The 23,447-nt window shown below is 38.9% G+C and overlaps 1 protein-coding gene across 11 annotated transcripts in view; it reads right to left on the bottom strand.

The window, feature by feature from the left end:
- The window catches only part of PTPRD (protein tyrosine phosphatase receptor type D), a 1,452,104-nt gene that overhangs the window by 1,007,944 nt on the left and 420,713 nt on the right, over nucleotides 1–23,447 (bottom strand). For all 11 annotated transcript variants that reach the window (XM_089489811.1, XM_089489739.1, XM_089489757.1 and 8 more), the window contains exon 4: nucleotides 12,638–12,744. The gene's annotated coding sequence lies outside the window, so the exon portion shown is untranslated. The remainder of the gene's footprint in view (nucleotides 1–12,637; nucleotides 12,745–23,447) is intronic.

The following is a 23,447-nucleotide window of genomic DNA, read 5'->3' as shown; positions in this document are numbered from 1 at the left end:
ACGGGAAGGAACCATTGTACTTTTTAATTTATGAGAGGCTTGTTTCACAGACCATTCTGGAATGCCCACTGTAATTGCCTGTATGACACCAAGTGATACAATGTTTTTTACCTGTAAAATCATGCTTCTCAGGCAAATGTTCTTTTTTAAAAAATAAAATGTCACTATAGAGATTGTTAATAACTGTGTAGATACTCTGGTTTACCAAACCACAATTGTAGAATGAGATTGTGGACTATGACGAAGAGTCCTTGAAGCACCTGTATATGCACGCAGACAGCAGTTAATTGGAACTTTATGGAGATGAGACGGCAGGGGAGAAGTGAATAAATTGCTCTTTCTTTACTGAAAGTCTGTGTACGCACAAGTGTTGTTTCCCCCCCAAATATGGTTATATAACCCCACGGTTATATGGAGACTATGGAAGAAGAACTTTACACATGGAACCTAGTATGTATGAGTCCTCACAAAGGAAGTGGGATTGTTGTCAAGCAAAAGAGTCAATTCAACTCAGTGATGGCTGGTAGGTTTCATGTCAATGGGGTGGTGAATTCATTCACAGTCTTAATCCTTTAAAATCTCCGAAGATAGTCACGACAAAGATCTGGTAGCCAAATCAGTTAGTTGCAGATGCAAATGATCAGTTAGCATCAAATGTACTACAAAAGTATATACAAATAAAACTTTAAGATGTCATAAGACATTTTGTTGTTTTTATTTTGGAATTAATAAACACTGTTGTTGGGATGAGTGTGTGCGCTAGCAGAATTTCTGCTAATAAAGGGCAGATCTAGCACCTGTGCCTGCTATAAGTGGGAGTGGAAGTACATGTGACCTTTATTGTTGAAAAGATTCCCCAGTATTAGCTAGAAAAACACTTATTTTTCTTTAAGCAGGAAACAATTGGCAATGCAGATGGAAGGTGATAGTGATTTAAAAAATGTGCTTAACCAAAGACTGACATGTACTCTACTCAAACTACTTTGCTGGCAACAGCTAAGAAATGTTTTGGCATAAATGCAGCTAATGGATTCTGGTTGTCTTCTCAGTCAACCCACCAGAGTGAGGAAGACTAGCTTGCAGATATCCACAATACCCAAAGAATCTGAAAAACATCTGTGAATAAAATTTGGCCCTATACAGACAGGCCAAAATAAAGCTGCTTCGGGTCATTTTGGAGGTATGCTGTTTACATGATGCATGCGTCCTAAGAGTCCAGAAGCTGCACCAAAGCTGTGCACCAGTCCTGAGGACTGGATCATGGCTTTGGTGAGGCTTCTGGGCTCTTAGTACACATGCATTATTTAGGCGGGGTACAGACGGGCAGGGGAAGACGTCTTGGAGGTGTATTCTGCTGAATACGGAGCCTCCAGACCGCCTGCCACGGGGGCGTGGCTCAGGTGTATGGGGCTTCCACATGGGGGGCAGTGAAGACGCCTCACCTGGGGCCGTTTCTGACCCGCAGTTTCCATACCACCGCCTCGGAGGACGCTGCAAAGAGAGAGACAGCTTCTGCATGGGCGGCCAAAAACGAGGCTTTTTTTTTTCTTTTGCTGGCTGGCGGATGCACAGCTGCGGCGCTCAGCACCGGCAGCAGAATGTCTATGTGCACATTTAAAGTGCCCAGGCCCCTTTAAACTTTTTCCCTCGCCCTGCCCAAGAACAATGGTGGTCTCCTGCCAGCTGGTGATCAGCTGGTGTTGGCATCCTTGTCCGCTTGCACGTTGGTAGTGTCACCAGCTTCATGGATGCCTCATCTCCTTTGGTCCCCACGCTCTTGCTGAATCTGCAATGCACAGCCACAGCTGTTGCTGCTGCCACCGCTGTCCCCCTGCCATCCCCCATCACCTCCCTTGTACATATGTAAATATTTAAAGTTTTAGGGTTTTTTTATTGTTAGGTGAAAATGGCACAGGAATGTGTGTAGGGGTTCACTTTAAATTCCAAACTTTCCCCAATTCTAGCAGCGCATGCGTACATGTTGCTCTAGGGTTAGGGTTAGGGTTAGGGTTAGGGTTAGGGTTACGAGCATTAAAATAGAGTGCAGCTGTACTGCAGCTTCCACATCTGCATGGCATCTGACGCTCTAATTAGAGCCTCGGTGCAAACTGCGCATGTTCCAGGACCCCGACTCATTATGCGACGCAGCAGACACAGAGCTTTTAAATGGGCAACTTAAATTAGCGGCGTAACAATTCTGGCGTACCGGTGCAGCAGCTTATAGACAGAGCTGCGCAGTTGCGCAGTATATAGAAAAGAAGCGGCGTGTTCATGGCGGCATTCAGGTAAGGGCCGTCTGAAGGCTATACCTTCATGACGTCATGAACACACCCCTTTTTGCCTGTCTGTATCACGCTTTAAACAGCATACCTCCAAAGAGACCTGAAGCAGCTTTATTTTGGCCTGTCTGTATGGGGCCTTTGTTAGCCTAATACCTGGACTTGTGACCTAGGGAGAAGAGGGGCCATTCCTTCTAGACTTCCCCTCTGAAAGGTTCCACAACCTGTGTCCAGATTTATCTGATTAGAATTTATGGATTATATTTGCTTTCTTAAAATTGCTAGCTCTTAGAATTATCAATATGGTTTTAAAACTACAGTCTTTGTGCCTTTTGCTGATACATACATACATACATACATACATGGTCATTTTCTAAAGACTTTGGATTTTCCTTGATCAGAAAATTCTTTTTTTCTGCCGCAAAAAGGAGCTGATCTTATCTGCTCCTTTTTGGGGCAGAATCTGGATGGATTGGGGCCAACCATCTCTTTCCTGCGGCCCCAATCCAGCCTAAACGGGGCAGCTCTGGGCAGCACCTTTTGGGGTGTCTATATCCCTCCTTTGATAGCATGACATGGAAATCTTTCATTGATAAGGTTGTCATAAGGTGCAATTGACGTAAAGGCAGTGAACGACAAAAAAAGTCACCAGACCAAGTTTACAATGCCATATTGTTATCAAGTGAAGTGAACCTACTAACCATACTGGATCATTGCTCAATGCCCGATTGCCAGTTTTTCCAATACAGATGACCATCATTTGAAGAATGGTGGGAATTGTATGGACTCCATAGGACAGTAACTACTATCAGTCCTCATTAGTGAGGAATGTTGGGAGTTGCAGTTCAGAAATATCTGGAGGACAACACAATTCCGAATCCTGATTCAGAATCTAAGCTTGCCTCATCAACAGAGCGTCAGTACTGTAAAGAGGTAATTTTAGACACTATTCTGCTATACCATTTTAGGTTGTTTCTTCTCTTTAAGCAATGCAAATCCTTTCTTTATTCCTTCTGTCATTAAGGTGCAAAGGGCCACATTATAAAACAGAATAATTTTTCTTAGAGACAAACAGCACAGCCACACAGCAGGAGCTGTGCCTAGCTGTCTGTATTTCATCACCAAGCCTACAAAAATATTGGACCAAAAATGTGTAAAAAAGAAGTAAAGCACTTAAAAACAATGAAATATTCAATAGCAAGATACAACTAGCCATATGGTGCCTCACTGCTAATGATTATTCAAATTCTGGTAGATGCTTTCATTTGTAATATAAGTATTTTTATCTTTCTCCTGTATGGTTTATTTAGAATTGTGTAATTAGCTTTTATGAACATTGTGGCAATTTTGTCCATACCTGTTCTGAGACATAAAATTAAATATAATTAGGGTTTTTTTCTACTTGGAAAGTCTACAAATATTCATAAGCAGCTCATAATTTTGTGTTTTCTTTAAAAAAAACACCCTGGATTTTTGTTAGCTAGGAGCCAATTTGCCAGATGTTGAATTTATGAAACCTCAATTTCTGTGTGTGTGTTTCAACACGACACAAAAATAGTGCCAAATATTCTAGAAAGTAAAATACATTTAGTATGTTTGGTCTTCTGTAAGTGAAGGCATGTTTTTTCATCTATTTATACCAATAATACGATCCAGAGTTATAAAAGTGTATTTGACAGACTATGCAACAGAGGTTATTTCTTGCACCAGGGCTACCTGGGATGTTTAGACAAGAAATATATTCTGCCCCTGCTTCTCCCCCCTTTCACCGAAAAGTCTGTTCATTGATAAACCAAGGCTGGCCTGGTCTTCAAGAAAGGAAAGTTAGTAAAATTATGGTATTACATTACTTTTACACTCTTTTACCATTTTTGGGCAAGGTGATCAAGAGGGCAGTTGCCTCCCAACTCCAGGCTGTCTTGGAGGAAACCGAGTATCTAGACCCATTTCAAACTGGCTTCAGAGCGGGATACGGAGTTGAGACTGCCTTGGTCGCCTTAGTTGATGATCTTCGTCTAGGCATCGACAGGGGTGATGTTACCTTGCTGGTGCTTTTGGACATCTCGGGGGCTTTTGATACCATCAACCATGGTATCCTTCTGGGCCGCCTGGGGGAATTGGGTATCGGAGGCACTGCGCTCCAGTGGTTCCGATCCTATCTCTCGGGGAGGTCCCAGATGGTGAGGCTGGGGGGTTGCTGCTCCTGTAAAAGGGAGCTAACATCTGGCGTCCCACAGCATTTTACATTAATTATGTTTCTATGATTCTATGATTCTAGAACATTTATTGTTGTTTGTTATTGTTAACAGCCCTTGAGGCGAACTCGACTCATGGGGACCCTGTGAATGAAACATCTCTGAGACTCCCTATTCTCAATCGCTCTGCTCAGGTCCTGGAGGTTCAAGCCTCTGACCTCCTTGATTGACTCTAGTAATCGGGTGTGAAGTCTTCCTCTCTTTCTACTGCCTTTTCCCTAGTGACATCATTGGGGGTGATGGTGCAGGGATGCGACCCCAGAAGAGGAGTGACACCCGGTTGGCACTCTGCCTGCACCTCTCACTGCCACCAAGCTGAAGCACTGAGGAAGAGGGCCAGGGGCCCTTCCAGCTCACTGCCACTGTGCCAGTCTACTCATGACTAGGATGATGAAGTCTTGAGGAAGCAGGCTGGGCATGCTGCCCCTGAAGCCCCACTCCCAGGAGCTCTGCTTCCTGCACTGGGTGATACCTGGGGCAGGGATGATACTGCTTATACCTTTGCTAGTATTACGATCTTTTCTAATGAATCATGCCTTTTCATGATATGGCCAAAGAACAACAGCCTCAGTTTCATCATCTTGGCTTCTAGGAAGAGTTCAGGTTTCTCTTTTTAGCCATCCACAGTATCCAAAACCAAGCAGGGAAAAACAGCCCAAGAACACCAATTCAGTGACTGGGTAAAACAGCTAACAGTCAGCAAGGAAGAACAAAATTGTAGAGCAGGGACCCAAACTGACAGCAGATGGAGTCAGTATTTGCAATCATCAGCTGTCAGTTAATTATATCATTTAATATTGATATACGTATAATCCTTTAGAAATTGTTCTGCTCCTTGTCACAGTGTTTGCCCTGTAGCATGGAATGATCTGTAAGAAAATGTTTAAATTATTTTAAATTGGTGGAATTGGTTTTATTTTACGCCAGACTGAGATTCCACGTTAGAAGGCAGGATAAAAATATTACACACACACACACACACACACACAAAATTTGGATGTCAGTGGAATTATTGGCAAAAGGACTTGATAAGTTTAGCCTACAAAAATTATGAGAACTGATCCTTCCTTCCTAAACTGGGACGATACATTTAATTATACATTATGAAAAATTAATGTCCTGATTTCTGTTGTCCCTTATACAGAACTGCTGCTTTTGATCATGGATAGTTTGAAGAACAAAAAAGAATCATTTTGTATTCATCAATCTTAAAACTGACGGGGGCACTTTAACAGTTGGAAAGCAAATCAGTAAATTACAACCCGCTGACCTTTCCACTTCACATGGTTTAGTATAGCAACTTTTCAATGTTTTAAGGGTATTATTAAAACATTATTCTGGTAAAAGATACTTTTTGTTGAATACAATATAATCTATTTTGTCCAATTCATTATTGTGATAGGAAGCCTCCAGGTTGATTGATTGAAAAAAAAAAAGATTTACGCTAACATCTGGTATTTGAAATCCTCTTTTTTGCAAGTGCATTGATTTTAACTCTGAGTCTATGCAGACTTTAGCACTTTCCTTTCCTAAATCTGTATCTGCTGCTTTGGACAGGAAAATGTAATTGATCTTCCCTTGCAAAATTCCTGCTGTTTCATGAGCTCTCTTTCAATTCAGTATAATCTGTTTCCCACTGATGTTGGAAAACATAATAAGGTCACAGCAGGGAGGCTTTAGCTTCATTAAAGAACATTATTATATAAAAAAAATAAAATGATCTCAAGTAAATTGTTTTTGTCCTTGTGGTACAGTTTTCACAGATCGGCATTAATCTGAGCATTTAAAGCAGCAATAAATGTGTTAGCCCCATCACATTACAAATGAAGCTCCTTATCATTCATTTCACCATGAGAACCTCTAGTGGCAGATGGAGATGTCAGTAGTTTTCGTTGCAGGCATTTCCTAACCCCATTGAATTAAGGCTTTAAAGGATCTCAACAAGGGCCAAAAACTAGTCAATAAAAAGGTTTATTTCCGTCTCTAAATTGTCCTGAAGCCTTTGCTCTGCATCTGTAAGCATAGATGCCAGAATTATTTAAAAGAAGTGAGCAAGCAGGGAAACAAATTGAAACTTTGACCTACTCTGGCTTCCATTTATCTTGGGTGCCCATAAGAGAAGGACTGTGAAGAAGGATTTAAGATAAAGAACCAGTGTGTGCTCTATTAATCTAGTTTAACTGATACTAAAATCTGACAGAGCAAATTACAAGTTTCAGGCAGAAAGGCTTATCAATTCATTACAACTTTCAAGGCTCCCTTTCTCTTTGCCTTCAGCTGCTGGCAAAGGATAGACTTTTACAGTTCAATTTTTCAGTTTATTTTTGACTGCTTTTAATTAAATTTGATGGCCTGCTTCTGCACTAGTGAAGTTATTGGAGTTGCAAAGCACTTTGCTGTTATACTGATGGCTCCCTTGATGTTGGTCCATTATTAACTGCTTTTTCAAAAGTGCTTCTCTCTACTCTCATTTTATAAATATTTAAATAACTGTGATTTTGTATAACATAAATATCTGACTCTGGAGATAGAGATTCCATTGGCTGTTTTACATAGTGATAGGATCTTTTTAAAGAAAATAAAGTTATACATTATAGTATTAATTAATAAACCGCTGCCCTCTAAATCATGTTACTTGTAAGTGTCAGCACAAATTGTAGCAATATTTCAGACTTGTAGTAATCAATGAATGAGTCAGTAGTTTATGTTTTTTGGGAGTATTCCCCTCCACACACATCTTAATTAAAGGAACAGACACATAGAGAAGTATATTCATAGACAATAGCTGCAACAAGAAACTGAGAGAATACTCCAAATTAACCCAACTGCCACCAGTACAAACTTTTAATTTTATCAAGCACTCTATGGAACACTAAGGAACAATTCACATACAACTATTTCTGGAGTCTTGAATCAGAAGAGACACAAAGGTAAGGGTGGAAACTAATAGCTCAAATGCATCATAGTGCCGTAACAAATAATGATCTCAATTATGCCAGAGCAAATGAGAGATAAGATCACAGATTTATCACTTTAGATTTCTATCCATGACCATAAGGTTACCACTCATGGAAAATAACCCAATCGCATAAGGCTGACAGTTCAGGATCATCCCAGGCCCTTATGCCATTAAGTGTTATACTTTAAATACCAACCATATTTGCTCACAGCTTGTTATTTGGACACAAACAGGTAGAGAACATATTTTCCAGTTTTGAAATTGAAACAGAAATCTTAGCTAAAAGCGCTGTTTCCAAATCAAAGTGTAGTGAGTGGATTATTCCTTCTTTTAACTTACCTAGAGAGACAAGATAAGAAACCTTTAATGTAGCCTGTTTGCTTCTAACCAGAAGATGAATGCAGAGCAGAGCAGAGGGTGAGCTCTAGTGACACAATGACTGGGTGGAAATGCTAACTAACTAAATACATAGACATACACACCCTGGGAGAGACTTTGCAAGTGAAACAAAGCACGGGCTTAAAACACTAATAAAAGAAAACAAAGCACCCGCTCCATCAAACTGAAAATAACCTGTCAGAATATAAAGGCATTTATTTGCTTTCTGACAGAAAGACAAGAGGGAGAGAGCCAGATTAGTCTTCTTCAGTTGAAGTTTCAGTGTGGCAATGGGCTTTTGCTTTCTTATGCATCATCATCAAACATATTTCTCCTAGCCAGCTGCTACTTCTGTGGATAGTAAAACTAAGAGAATTGATTGACTTGGAGTGGGCTTATCTGGGAAAATGTGGTCACAGAGAGTTGTATAGATCATAACCAGCATTCTGAACTGTGCCCTAACATATCCAAGTTTCTTTTGCAACGAACAGTAGTGAAACCATCTTAACAAGGGAGTCACGAATCTATAATTCTGGACCACTGGAAGTTTATGAGTATTTGTTAAAAGGCAGTCTATGTACACAGCATATTACAGCAGTCCAAGATCCATATAATTAAGGGACTGTAGGAATCTCAAGCAATGGACACAGTTGTCATGCTAACATCTATTTTGTAAATGCATGGCTAAAACCTTTAAATGCAAGTAGAGGGAGTGCATCCACTTTGTGAATTTGCATCTTCAAGAAGAACTTCATCCACCATAGCCATATATTCTTTTATATGGCTTCCAAGTGATCAGGAGTACCTCTTTTTTATCTGGATGAAGTTTCAATTTGTTTGCCCCATCCATTCAATTACTGATATCAAAAACGTGGTTAGAACTAGCAGGTTACACTAAAACAATTCTGAGATAGAATGCCAGCTACATTTAGTTATTGTCAAAAGAGTTTGTAACCAACCACTTAGTTATCCATAGCAACTGATAGTGCCTATATGCTTGTGGCCCCCAGGCACACTACTACTTCTCCAACTGGTTGTGCAACTAGGTACTGTATTGGATTACTCTCTTGCACATAGTCTGATTGTGGAATAATACAACAGATGGTAGCCAAAACTCAGACCGCATGTTTGCACCACCTAATTTTTGTCACGTGTACTACAAATCACAGAAATGCAGGTAGATTATTAATCTAGTATGGTATTCATTAACTTAATTGGTCTCAAACATTAATTTAATCAGTTAATCAATTAACGAATTAGTGAAAGCATAAATCATATATGTCTAAAAAAATCTAAAAATTTATGGCATCGAAAGACATATAGACTTCTTCACAGTATTTATTTTAGTTAGTATGTTATTGCATGTGCATTAAGGACAAGTTTAACAGAAAATGAACAGCTTCATTTGTATCTTCAAGAGCATCTGAAAGGCACAGGCTAGAAGTAAATCACATTCACTGCAGTTCACTGCAATGCTCATATTATACATTTTGTGATTTTAACTTAAAGGTCCAACAGAACTATAAAGATGATAAAGTACAGGATAGAAAACTGCTGCCTTTTATTTTAGATTCCAGATGATGCATGTTAATTTGGTTTAGGCATAAACCTAGATTTGTGTACTTCAGCACATTGGTACAAGGATGATAAAGTTTGGAGGTTTTGATTTGCTTATCAAGACAGATTGATGAAGTCTTTTTGATTAAATATACTGTATGGCAAAATACTTGACAGACGGGATTATAAAGCAACAAGATCATACACAGGGAAATCCTTGCTATCTTTTGTACGTATTTATTTTTGGTTCATATTTTTAATTTGTCAAACTATTATAGGTCATGTTCTTTTGTTATTTGTAGGTAAACTATTTTTAAAGAGAGTACCTGTTTACTATCAATATGCAATATGAGACTTTTGGGAACTAATTTGCATTTTTTTTATCGTATACTTATTTTTGGCTCTCCAAAAGGAGGGGTGGTGCTAATCCTGTTTAAAGAATGCTGAAATGATGTTTCAGTCAAGAACAGTATCTGAATTTTTCTATTAATTATGACGATTAGAAAAGATGCTTCTTCAAACTTCATAAGCATTTTTTTTTAAAAAAAAAGTAAAGTTTTTAATTCTCTTTTCAATTAAAGATGGTTTGGTAAACATGAAAAGAAGTATACTCAGAAGTATACTAATCTTTAAAGACGACTGATAGTCACCATTTTCTGAACTGATTGTCCCACTGAAACTCATATTCCAAACCAGGATGTAAACTAATCTCAGAAACATAGGGATGTATGTATTGACTGCTGTGTCTTTGGCCCGGTTCAGACATAATGGTAAACCCAAAGAAGCTTATCAAAGATTCAAGTTCACATTCTCCTCTGCCTAGCTCCTTGGTCACATGTGAACAGAGAAGGTCAAAAATGTCTGCTTTCATTTGGTTTCTCACATTACATCAAAGTTTGAGGAATTGCAATCTGTTCTAATTTTAGACCATTAACAAACCAGGATGTCATACTACTTTGTTTTAATTAACGACATTTCAAATAAACAACAGTTTCAATGAAATTAAGGAACATAGTTACCGTATATACTTGACTATACGTTGAAAAATTTATGCCCCCAAATTGACCTTAAAATCCTGGGTTGACTTATATACAGGTCAATAGCTAGTACTGTTTAGAAAGGTTCAAAAACAAGCAAACCTGATGCTCCACTCTTGGTGCCTCAAGGCACTGTATTTTTCTGTCTGTGTGCATGTGTGTGTGGATGTGTTTGTGTGGGTGTGTGTGAAGGAGGTTCCCAGCTTGATATAATAATAATAATAATAATAACAACAACAACTTATTTTTAGCCTGCCTCTCCATCTGGATCGAGGTGGCTTAGAATAAGGATAAAAATACAACAATATAAAATACAACCCATTGTCCCTCCCACCAACACACAATTAAAATTCCCTCATAGCAATAAAATAAAATAATAAATAATGCAAGCCTCTTCTCCCATGGAAGAAATTTCACATTTAACACAACTTGCTTCCCTCCCTAGCCCAATTTCCACGCCGCCTCTTCTCATTGGAAGAAACTCCACATTTAATACCACTTGCTTCCCTTCTCAACCGATATTAAAACTTCTCCTGCAGCACCCAGGAATTGGTGTAAGGTGGTCGGGAGAGGTCCAGAGAAGGAGAGGGATGGAAGTGTTATCTCCCCCTTTCCATCCTGTCTTATAACTCTAAGTTTTACTCTCCACTTTTCCAAGGGTCACAACAAAATCGATGATTCTGACGCTGAAACCTTCCTTTGACTTATACATTAGGTCGATGTGTTCACGAGTATATGCGGTAGTTGCAAAGAGAAAGCAAAAGGAAAAAAGGAAAGAAGCATGCCTCCTAAATGTTCAATCCTGTAGCATCCACTCCATTCCAGCACTTATCCAAGTATTCACTCTCTGATAGCCAAACAATTCTTAACAATCCCAGCTATAGACTCAAAGTTGTGAAGCTCTAAAACTGTTCCCAATCTGGCTACTACTGTAAATGCATCAAGGCTGCAATTCGTTGCTCAATTCTCCAGAAATACTTTTTTCATGCACTTATACATATAACAATATTTTTTCCACTATGTTTCCCTAGCTCCTTCACTCAGTGAAGCTTAAGAAGGAATCCAGCCTCCTAATTAAGAAATCTATTGGATTCCAGGTATCTTTAGATATAGAATCATAGAATCATAGAGTCGTAGAATCGTAGAGTTGGAAGAGATCACAAGGGCCATCCAGTCCAACCCCCTGCCATGCACTTTGTTTTAAACTTATGTGAAGTTGAAGGCTTCCACAACTGACATCCATAGTTTTTGGTGGGTTTTTCAGGCTACATGGCCACATTCTGGAAGAATTTATTCCTGACATTTCCCCTGCATCTGTAGCTGGCATCTTCAGAGGTTGGTGGCATGGAAGTGTATGGAGTATATATACCTGTGGGACTCTTGTTTGGGAAGAAGTGTATTTTATATGTTAATGATGGAGTTAGTTTGTGTGTTGTACTGTGCTGAATAGCACAGCCTGGAGGGTATGTTGTGGAGGGGAATATGCAAGCGGGATTTGTGTCTATTTAATTGATAATCCATTGTCTGCAGAGAAATCCCTTGAGCCTGGGTTCATTTGCTTGTGCTTGCATTGAGACTCACTTCCATTCCACACACTTCCATGCCACCAACCTCTGAAGGTGGCAGCCTCAGATGCAGATGAAATGTCAGGAATAAATTCTTCCAGAACGCAGCAACGTAACCTGATAAACCCACAGAAAACATATTTTAATCTTCTTTTTAGTTATCTATAATTTAATTAGCACTAGGTAAGTGATTATCTGGAGTATTTGAAATCTCTTAAAATATTGCCCTATCACGTATGTATTCTATCCTATTAATTACTAACAAAATTAAAACGCTCTTGTCTATAAAAACTGATGTAATACATCTACCAGTTTGTAACACGCTACCAACTTCATTGCTCTTGTAATTAACAAGAACAATATTTAAATATTACTTTTAGACATTACTACTATATTGCATGTACTCTCGTTGAATCAGTGGATACAAAGGGCTGACTGTAGATAGTTACCTTTGCGGTTGTTTATGATGCCTTTCTCAATTAAAAAGAGAAGGTTTGTCCCACTTTTCTTGAATTATGAACTATACAGTATTTCTTGTGTCCGAATGCAGACTAATTAACATTGCAAATTAGATTTTAGATGCAGAACATTTATGAAACTTCCCTACCTTGAGTTGAGGTTGATCGATTCCTCCAAAACTGGTGCCAACATTCTGTCAATCAAATGCTTAACTAGATTGTCAAGGGCCAGGAAATAGTTGCCTTTTACCCCCACCTGAAAAAGAAATGGTGTCTATTATTATTTATTTATTTTGTCTGTTCTCTCAGGCAAGATAAGTTGCTCATTGTGTTATTTATGCCTGCCACTGTAAGGTGCTCATTGAACTCTCTTGTAAAGAACTGAGGTATACAGTATTCAGCTATGTGAGTTAATCTTGAAAGTTTAAAGCCTAGCTAGATATGGAAGTGAATTAAATTATTTATCCTTTTTAATACCATTTAAATAAAGTTGCCTTGAAAATGGGAAAATTCATTAAATTTATGTTAAAATAAAACTTAATGACATTATTCCACAAAATCAACACTGCCACTTTTGATGGATAATACTTTATTAGTATGTATTTTCCCCACCACTCAGTGCTAACTTTCACTTATTTACTGTCACATGGAAGAATAAAGAATTTCCAATTTTCTACCATAAGTCAGATTAATAATAATAATAATAATAATAATAATAATAATAATAATAATAATTGTGCATATTCCCATGATTCTTTGGAGGGGCAGAGAACATTTTTGCAGAAATCTGTGCCAAAGTGCATATTAGTGCACAATTATTATTTACTTATTTATAGAATGTATGTATCAATGAAATATTCCCACATATTAATCCAGGTGAGTAAACTTGGGCTATAGGTATTAGACTATTGCCCAGAAACCTCTGTACGAACACATGTGTACACCATTACATGTTATTAATTACACATAATGTGTGGCATACTGGTTTGAGCATTAGACTATGACTTTGGAGACCAGAGTTCAAATCCTTGCTCAACCATGGAAGCCCACTGAGTGACTTTGTACAAGTCACTCTTAGCCTCAGAAAACCCCACTATAAGTTTGCCTTAGGACTGTCATGAATTGGAAATGGCTTGAAGGCACACAACAGCAAACAACCTATGTACAAATTAATGTTCGCAAATACTCAGGTATACAACTATCTCTCCAGGTTGTATTGAAGATAAACAAAAAGAAGATGTGAATCATGTAAACTGCCTTGAGAAGTTTCTGTCTGTAAGAAAGGAGAGAGAATTTGGAGGGCTGGCAATGGCTCCGTAATTTGAGTTTTGTGACTAGCCAGTAAATAGCATTTACTAAAGTTGAGTCACTGACACAAGATTGTTGTTTTAAAATTAATTATTCAATGTTCTAATCCATTCAAATTAGAACTCTTTTTACAACAAAAGTCACATAGGCCCAGAGCAGGACTCACAGTGGGGCAATGGTTGTAGGAAACTGGGAATTTATTTTTATATTTAATTAAGTTTATACTGCCATATAAAGTGATATTGTAAAGACTGTGCAAAATTAAAATTAAAAATCGTTAAATGAAAATGCAAATGCGAAATGAAAACATTTTAAATCAGAGGTTCAGAACACAGCTCTCAAACGGCAAAACATTAATTTCTGAAAGAGCTATATCCATCAACCCTGTTAATTATATTCTATATTTGTTTGGTTTTTTTGCTTGCTACCATCCCACAATACTAATGGCAAATGTTCTAGGAAAATGTAAGAAGGATACAAGATTCAGTGATTCAGTTGCAACAAGATTAGAGATGTAAAATTTCTGAAAATTTTGAAGTCATGGGAAAAAGGGTTTTTTTGATTTTTTTTTCTGGGAAAGTATTGAAATTTTTTTCGAAAAATTGAAAAAATACAACACTAGCACTTTTTATAGATTAAAAGTCACTCTGTTACCTTAGGATATAAAATATGACTGTGCACAATTTGATTTGGCATAAAATTATCACAATTGGTATATTTGAATACAGTGTATTCAAGAAATTATTGCAAACAGAATTTACTTTTATTTTTTTAAAAAAATATTTGTAACAAATGGAGCAATATTCTCCCAAACTTTGGTTTTGCTGTGGAGCAGACAAAAAGGAGAAAAAAACCACAAAAAACCAAGAAGAAATCATTAACATTAGTAACAAGGAAAATTATTTATATTTCCTCTCTACAATATCACATAGACATAAAGCACCATTCCCATAAACAGAACTGAGGGGAGAAAGTGTGTGGAAGGGAGGAGGAACTAACATTTAATGAATGAGCATGGAATTTAATCAGACTCATTTCCCAAGCTCTGGGTTGTGTCTGGAACTGTCGCTCTGCTGCCCCTAAAGCAACAGCAATTCATGACCTTTTTCTCTCTAAATCCTTTAACCTCCTCGCTCTCACCGAAACCTGGCTCCCAGCCCATGATACTGCTACCTCCGCTTCCCTTTCTTTTGGTGGTCTCTCCTTCACCCACACTAGCCGTCCTGAGGGTCAAGGAGGAGGGATTGGTATCTTGCTATCTAACTCCTGCCAGTTTCAAGTTCTATCTTTCCCCCCCCAGCTATCATTTCTCTTCTTTTGAGTTTCATCCTATTAGACTCTTTTCTCCTCTACAGCTCCGGGTCGCAGTTATTTATCGCCCTCCTGGCTCTGCCACCCAGTTCCTCTCAGACTTTGAATCATGGCTGACATTCTTCCTTTCAGATTCAGTCCCCATTTTGATCCTAGGTGACTTCAATATCCACATTGACGATTCCAATAACCCTACAACATCTCGCTTTAACTCTCTGCTAGCTTCTTTTGGCCTCCAGCCACACTCCAACTCTTCAACTCATTCTCTTGGTCACTGTCTTGACCTGGTTGTTGCTGCAAACTGCACCATTTCTGACTACCTGGCACTTGACTTTCCACTATCTGATCATCATTTAATCTCCTTTGCTCTTACTTATACGCCTCCTCCTCGCAATACTATTCAACGCCATTTTCGTGATCTTCAATCTGTTGACTCTAACCATCTTGGTCTGACCCTGGTTTCATCTCTCTCTTCCCTAAATCTCGGGGATTCTGCTGATTCAGCAATGTCTTTATTCAACTCCACTCTCTCCTTGACTCTTGACCATTTTGCCCCTGTCTCTGTACGCACTTCTTCTTCTAAGACGAGGCCTCAGCCCTGGCTTACCCCCAACATTAAGTTTCTCCGGTCCTGCTCTAGAGCGGCCGAACGTCTTTGGAGAAAGTCCAAAGAGTGGGCTGATTTTATCCATTTCAAATTTTTTCTTTCTTCCTTCTCACGTGCCCTGTCTATGGCAAAACAGAATTATTACAAATCATTGATCTCCGCCAATGAGAGGCGACCGCAGCGTTTGTTCTCCACTTTCAACACTTTGCTTAAACCTCCCTCTCCTCCTGTCTCTTCATCATTCTCTCCTAATGACTTTGCTAATTATTTCATCTCTAAGATTTCCACTATTCGCTCTGAGATAGTCCCCCCCGATTCTTCTTCTGTTCTTAATCTTCTATCGCCCTCGCCTAACAAATTTTCTGTGTTTCCTCCTGCCTCTTTGGATGAACTCTCTACACTTCTGAACTCTTCCAAACCTGCAACCTGTCCTCTTGATCCAATTCCTACTCGTCTTCTAATTTCCATAGCTCCCTCCTTTCTGCCCTCGCTTCTCCATATCTTCAATCTCTCTTTCTCTACAGGCTCCTTCCCTTCGGACTTCAAACATGCTCTCATTTCCCCAATTCTGAAAAAACCTTCTCTTGACCCCTCCTCTTTGTCTAGCTATCGTCCGATTTCTCTTCTTCCCTTTCTTTCTAAGGCTTTGGAACGGGTTGTTTATTCGCGCTGTCTTTAGTTTCTTGAAGCCAACTCCATCCTCGATCCCTTTCAGTCTGGCTTCCGCCAAGGCATTCTACTGAGACAGCTCTCACTAAGATTTCGAATGACCTTTTACAGGCCAAGGCTAATGGCCTTTACTCTGTACTCATTTTTCTTGATTTGTCTGCTGCCTTTGACACTGTTCATCACTGTCTTCTAGTTGATATACTCTCTGACCTTGGGTTCTCAGACTCTGTTCTCGACTGGTTTAGATCTTACTTGTCTGGCAGATCTTTTGCAGTAGTTGCAGGGGGCCAGACTTCTTCTCCTGTTCCCTTATCTGTTGGAGTTCCCCAGGGCTCTGTTCTGGGTCCCCTTCTGTTTTCTCTCTACACACTGTCCTTAGGAAAACTCATTAGCTCTCTTGGCTTTTCCTACCATCTGTACGCCGATGACACCCAGTTGTATCTTTCCGCCCCTGACCTTTCTCCAAGGCTTGAACAGCAAGTCTCATCTTGCCTCACAGCTGTCTCGCAGTGGATGCGCCATCGGCGTTTGAAGCTCAACATGTCCAAGATGGAGCTTCTTGTCTTTCCTCCTAAGCCCACCCTTCAACACTCCTTTTCTGTCTCTGTGGACAGCATTTCTATTCAATCAGTCCAGTAAGCCAGCAGTCTTGGTTTTATCTTTGACTCTTCTCTGTCGTGTATCCCTCAGATCCAGACCACAGCCAAGGCTTGTAGATTCTTTTTGTACAATATTGCCAAAATCCGACCATATCTCTCTGCCTCTACTGCCAACATCCTGGTCCATGCCCTAGTGATCTCACGACTTGATTACTGTAACGTCCTTCTGGCTGGGCTTCCTCTTTCTCACCTCCGTCCTTTAATATCTGTTCAGCGTTCAGCTGCATGCATTATCACTTCCACCCACCGCTCTGACCACATCTCTCCTGTGTTGGCATCCCTTCACTGGCTCCCCCTCCCTTTCCACATTCAGTATAAGCTCCTGCTGTCGACATTTAAAGCCCTCCATGGACTGGCCCCTCCTTACTTATCAGACCTTCTTTCTCCTCACCTTCTCACCAGGGCCCTCCGTTCTGGTAGTCAAGGTCTACTGTCTCAGCCCAGGATTTCCTCTGCCCCATCCCAGATTTGCCCCTTTTCATTCGCTGCCCCTCACTCCTGGAACCTTCTTCCCCCACAAGCAAGAGCCATCACTTCTTTAACCAGCTTCAAAATGGAGTTGAAAACCATCCTGTTCAGAGAAGCCTTCCCAGGCATTGCGTAATTGTTGCTTACTACTTGATGTTCTTTTGGTGCCTGTTTATCAAACCATTTCCTGTATTGCTATGTACTGTATATGCATTATCCTACTTGAGAGTATGTATTTCCCTGGAAAATGATTAACCATCCATTATGAAGCCAAGCCTTGGTCCAGGCCTTGGAGGTAGAGAGGAACTGCTGGACTTCTTACCCTTTCCCTCCACCACTCCCCTCTCCTTCTGTGTCATGTCTTTTTAGATTGTAAGCCCAAGGGCAGGGAACCGTCTAACCAAATAGATTGCATGTACAGCACTGTGTAAATTTACAGCGCTTCATAAATAAAGGATAATAATAATAATAATAATAATAATAATAATAATAATAATCTACACTGCAGAAATAGTCCAGTTGGACACCACTTTAATTGTCATGGTTCAATGCTAAGGAATCATGGCAATTGTAGTTTTTTGTGGCACCAGAGGTCTCTGATACAGAAGGCTAAATGTCTTACAGTCGGCCCTTCTTATACACAGATTTTTTATACACGGATTTAAGCATACATGGTTTGAAAATGTTCCAAAAAAGTATAAATTTACCTTGATTTTCCATTTTTATAAGGGACACCATTTTGCTATGTCATTATATGTAATGGGACTTGAGCATACACAGATTTTGTTATACACGGGAGATCTTGGAACCAAACCCCAGCGTATAACAAGGGTCCACTGTATAAAACTACATATCCCAAAATTCCAGAGCACTGAACCATGGCAGTTAAAGTCGTGTCAAACTGCATTATTTCTGCAGTGTGGATTCAGTCCTGGTTATCAGTATCAATTTCAGTCCCTGCTTCTGCTTTGTTATGTTTGTCATCATCACAGTTACCATGGACTTCTAAAAACCAAAGGTTAACCCGGATTAAAGCAAGCTTCTCTACCCTTTCACATGTCAGTTTATTTCCTGTTTTATAGTGTGAGTGTTTCCAAACAGAGGCCAGATTCTTTCAGTGCCCCTTAAAGGAATGTGCTGGAATTGGAGAATTCGGTTTGTAACCTAGAACTTGCTTGTCCTCATTCAGTGCACAGAAATTAGAATAATCAGATAATGTGCATAGTTTTTAAAAATGATTTGTAGAATATATGACTGTCTTGTCTTAATGATTTTATTATTCATCATGCTAAAATAAAACATTCCATAATCAATTTTCTTCCTTTTTTCAATTTTTCCATTTTTGGGGGGAAAATTGGGGGAAGACTAAACAAGACTAATTAATCATAGTCCCAAGTCTACCACTAAGCATGACAGCCATCCCTTGGTATCCACTGGGGATGGTTCCAGGATCCCCTGTGGACACCAAAAGCCATGGATGCTTAAGTCCCATTAAATGCAATGACACAGTAAAATAGTGTATCTTATATAAAATGGCAAAATCAAGGTTTATTTTAGGAATTTATACTACTTTATATATTTTCAAACTGTGGATGATTGCATCTGTGGATACAGAAGGCTGACTGTAGTTGATTTTGGTGATCACAAAACAGCTTTATTTATTTATTTATTTATTTATTTATTTATTTATTTATTATTCATTCATTTATTAGTTTGGCATTTTTACTGCTAGGGATGGGTGAGTAGGTCTCAAGTGTGAAAATAAACTGATCCACTATTAAACACTTTGATTTATGGGGGAGAAAAGATTTACCCTTCCATCTCAGGCAGCACTGGTGCCAACCCACCTTAATCAACTCATAATGTACCTCTCAGATATACCAGGTTACACAGTAAATACTTACTACAGTATGTGATTGACATAAATGTAAATATACAGCTTTAGGAAGAAAAAAAAGGCTAAGTTCTGAGCTGAAAAGGATCTTGTTTTACAGAAGGTGTTGGTGTTTAGCAATTGGCATTCAGAATGCATACAGCTTGCTAAGGGAATCACAGGTGGTAACAAGGTCAGATAAGCAGAATGGTCAGTGATATATGTCTAGCCACTGAAGCATAACGAATTATTGGTCAAAACATCCCTCCAGATCTGACAAGGCTGTGACCTTCTAAGCAGTATTTAACTATCTGAGAGAATAACAGAGTTACAAAAGATGCCTGCAGTAGTAGTTGTCTTACAGAATGAACTATGCACAAAATGTCCTTTTTTCAGTGAATACTAATACACCTAGGTGTCTAAAGTTAAAGCCAAGAAATATGGACTAATGGGGGCCTATTGGCTGTTGATTTTTACAACATCCTACTAGCAGAACACAACAAAGACCCTTTCTGGGTTGAAAACTAGCTCAGATGTGAGATTATACATTGTTAACTGCCCTTGAGTTGACTGATAATGACCCTCTAAATGAGACATATTCAAGATCCCCTATCCTCTACCATCCTACTCAGATCCTGCAGGCCCAGGCCAGTGTCTTTCCTGGTTGAATTGAGCCATCTGGCATGTGGCGTTACTCTCTTTTTTCTGCCTTCCACTTTTCCCAGCATCATTGCCTTTTCTAATATGTCATGCCTTCTCAACAGCTTCAGTTTAGCCATCCTGGCTTCCACGAAGATTTGGGCTTGATCTGCCCTAAAATCCATTTATGTGTCTTTTGGGCCATTCATGGTACCCTCAGCATTCATCTCCTGCATCATATCTCAAATGAGTTGATTTTCTTTGTACTGACTTTCTTCACTGTCCAGCTCTCTCATTCATACATAGTAATAGGGAATACAATGGTTTGAACTACCCTAACTTTAATATTGTGTCTTAGCATTTTAGGTTCTTGCCTAGGCCTTTCATAGGCCCAAAACAGATGTATCAAAAAACACAGTGTCCAACCACATTCCAGGCATAGGGTTTAGATGACATGTGCCCCGAATGCAGAGGGAAACCGTGCCAGACCCGTGTCTTCCCCAACAAACCAGACAAAAAATACTGCTTCTTTTGCCATCACAGTTCAAAATAATGATGTCAGTCTGGATCAGGGCTGGGTGCATGCAGCTGCCATGATCCCAGTGCAAATTGTGCTGGAAGGGCACAGACCACATTTTTGGTCTATCTGTTTTGGGCCATAGTTGCCCTTCCTAATCCTAGTCTTCTGATTTCTTAACTGCGTTTTCCATTTTGATCAATGTTTGATCCAAGGTATGTGAATGCTTTGTGTTTTACAACTTTTTAAAAAATAATACAAAAAGACTACTTTAAAAACAAAAGTCCTTAAGATTCAATACAGAATTAAATTAAAATAATTCTAAATCCATGCAGAACATGGATTGGCTCATTAAATCTAAATAAAAATGAAGCCAACCTCAATTCCCCAAGGAGAGAATTACAGAACTAGGGTGCAGCCACAGAAAAAGTAATTCCTAAAAACATAACATTTCTTTGTGGTGGGACATGCAACAAGGCTTTCATGGCAGATCTTAAAGGAAGATTGATTTGGGAAGATAGTCTTTCAGGTGCCCTGGCTGCAAAATAATTTCAGATGGAATTACCAGGAGCTTGAGTTGCACCATGAAATGAATGGGAAGCTAGTACGTTTGTCAGAGGAGCAATGTAAGTAATTTGTACATTGCATTGTTTTTTATGAACTGTTGTTTTTAAACACTGTTTAGGAGCAGGTCTATATAGAGAAAACTATAGCACCAAGACCCACTTGTTCCAGGAAGGGACAAAAATATGTCAGTGGCATATAAGGGACAAAATAGAATTTTCGAGTAGCCCAGATACAATGCCAAAGTTCCTCTAGCATGGCAGTCTGGTATTTTTCAGGCAAACAGGATTAGAACCAAATACACACACACAGACACACACACACACACAGACACACACACACACACGTATCAACAAGATTCATACTATGAAGTCAAAGGCTTTCATGGATAGTATCCATAGTTTTTTGTGTTTTTTCAGGCTATGTGGCCATGTTCTAGAAGAGTTTATTCAAGACATTTCGCCAGCATCTGTGGCTGTCATCTTCAGAGAACATAGCCCGAAAAACCAACCATAAACTCAGGTTCACCCTGTGCAAACACCCCATGGTTGATTGTACCAAAGGGTGTTGAGAGGACCTACAAAGTCAAGATGTACACAAACCATGTATACTTTCCTGTCAGCCACCAAAGTGACCAAAGCTATCTCTGTATAGAAACTGTATTGAATCTAAATTGGACTGAATTTACCTAAATCAATTAAGTAGCTTCTAAAAATATTCCCAATCCTCAGAAGTTGTAGTTGTAGAACATACCTATTCTTGTGGCATGATTATGAATACCAAGAATACTGTACTAAAAAAGTGACTCAACCTTGATGAGAGAGAATATTGTGATACACTGAGACATGGTGTCAAAAATGGAGAAAATTCAACAGCATTGCATCTGCTGTTCTCAAACACGGACATTTGCAAACAATTGTTTTGACAACAGATAGTTTTCCAGAGAAATTGGTTAGGGAGCAGGTTGAAAAAAGACACATATGAATGTGGATGTAATAATTTAACATGGGTAGAGGGTTAAGGCAATGCTCCACTTGCTCATTAGTAATCATTGGCAGCATGGCATAATGTCTAAAAAAGCCACATCATAGAACAGATACATTCTATTTGGTATAATAATAATAATAATAATAATAATAATAATTTGTTTTATTTATATACCGCTATTCCAAAGATCATAGCAGTGAACAGCAAGTAAGCTAATTAGTAAGTAAGCTAATTTGCCCCCAACAGTCTGGGTACTCATTTTAGCGACCTCAGAAGGATGCAAGCCTGAGTCAAGCTTGGGCCCTTTTGCTGGTCTTGAACTCGCAACCTTGTGGTTTTGAGTGAATGGCTGCAGTACAGGCATTTAACCACTGCACCACCAGGGCTCCATGCTTAGGTGTGAACAGAGACTTAAAATGAAAAATATGGATGGTTTACTTAACCTATAGTAATGAGTTTATATTTCACCATTGTGAAATGATATTTAATCATGCAAAATTTCTATAAAATAATTGTCTAAAACAGCAAACTTAAAAAGCAGTCCATAGGAAATCTTGCTCCAGAATATATTACATATATTTTTCAGCTTTGCCTTATTATTTTAGATTTAATAGTTAAAAGGGGAGGGGGCTCAACTGCTGATAATCCATTCCATGCCAGCCCCTATTTAATAATAAAGATTGGTGGCAATTTATGGGTAATGTTTCCCTTGAGCTCATTTGCCTTTAATCCATTTAGTGAAACTTATGAAATGACACTTTAAATACTCTCCTTATGAAGAAAAACTAAATGAGAGAGCAAAAATGACCTCATGGGATCTTTCATGAAATTTCTGCTGATGATCTCCATTCCTCAAACTGTTAGGTGCTGAGGTTTTAATATACAATTCATTCTATCAGCTGCGGAGCTATCTTAATATCCTAAATTCACAGTTTATAGTCTAACCTATCCAGTGCGGTTGCAACTGTTCAAGTACAAAAAAATACATTTCTGCCACTTGTTTATTAAAAGTCCTCCAATTTTCATATTATTAGTTAATTTATTTATTTCTCCCCTAGGGCAAGGCTGTATGTATGCACAAGACAGGCAAAACCATAAGCAGAGATTTCAAATTTTCAAGCTTATTCATTTCTGAGGACAATCTCATCCTTTCATGTTTCAAAAATAATCAGGTACAAGGGACAGGAACAATATTTTAAAATGGTAAAAAGGAAAAAAATAAACTTGTTCCTCTGTTGTCAACATATTCTGATGAGAAGAATACCAGATTGAGAAGAATCTTTGCCATTCGAGACTTACAGCATTTTCCCCACAGGAAACAGCATTTTCTGTGCATAAAATAATATTCACTAATATC

The sequence above is a fragment of the Sceloporus occidentalis genome, unplaced genomic scaffold (assembly GCF_023333645.1).
Source record: "Sceloporus occidentalis isolate IW3139 unplaced genomic scaffold, rSceOcc1.0.p SCAF_1, whole genome shotgun sequence".
NCBI classification, from domain to species: domain Eukaryota; kingdom Metazoa; phylum Chordata; class Lepidosauria; order Squamata; family Phrynosomatidae; genus Sceloporus; species Sceloporus occidentalis.
This window is presented reverse-complemented; position numbering and strand designations above follow the sequence as displayed.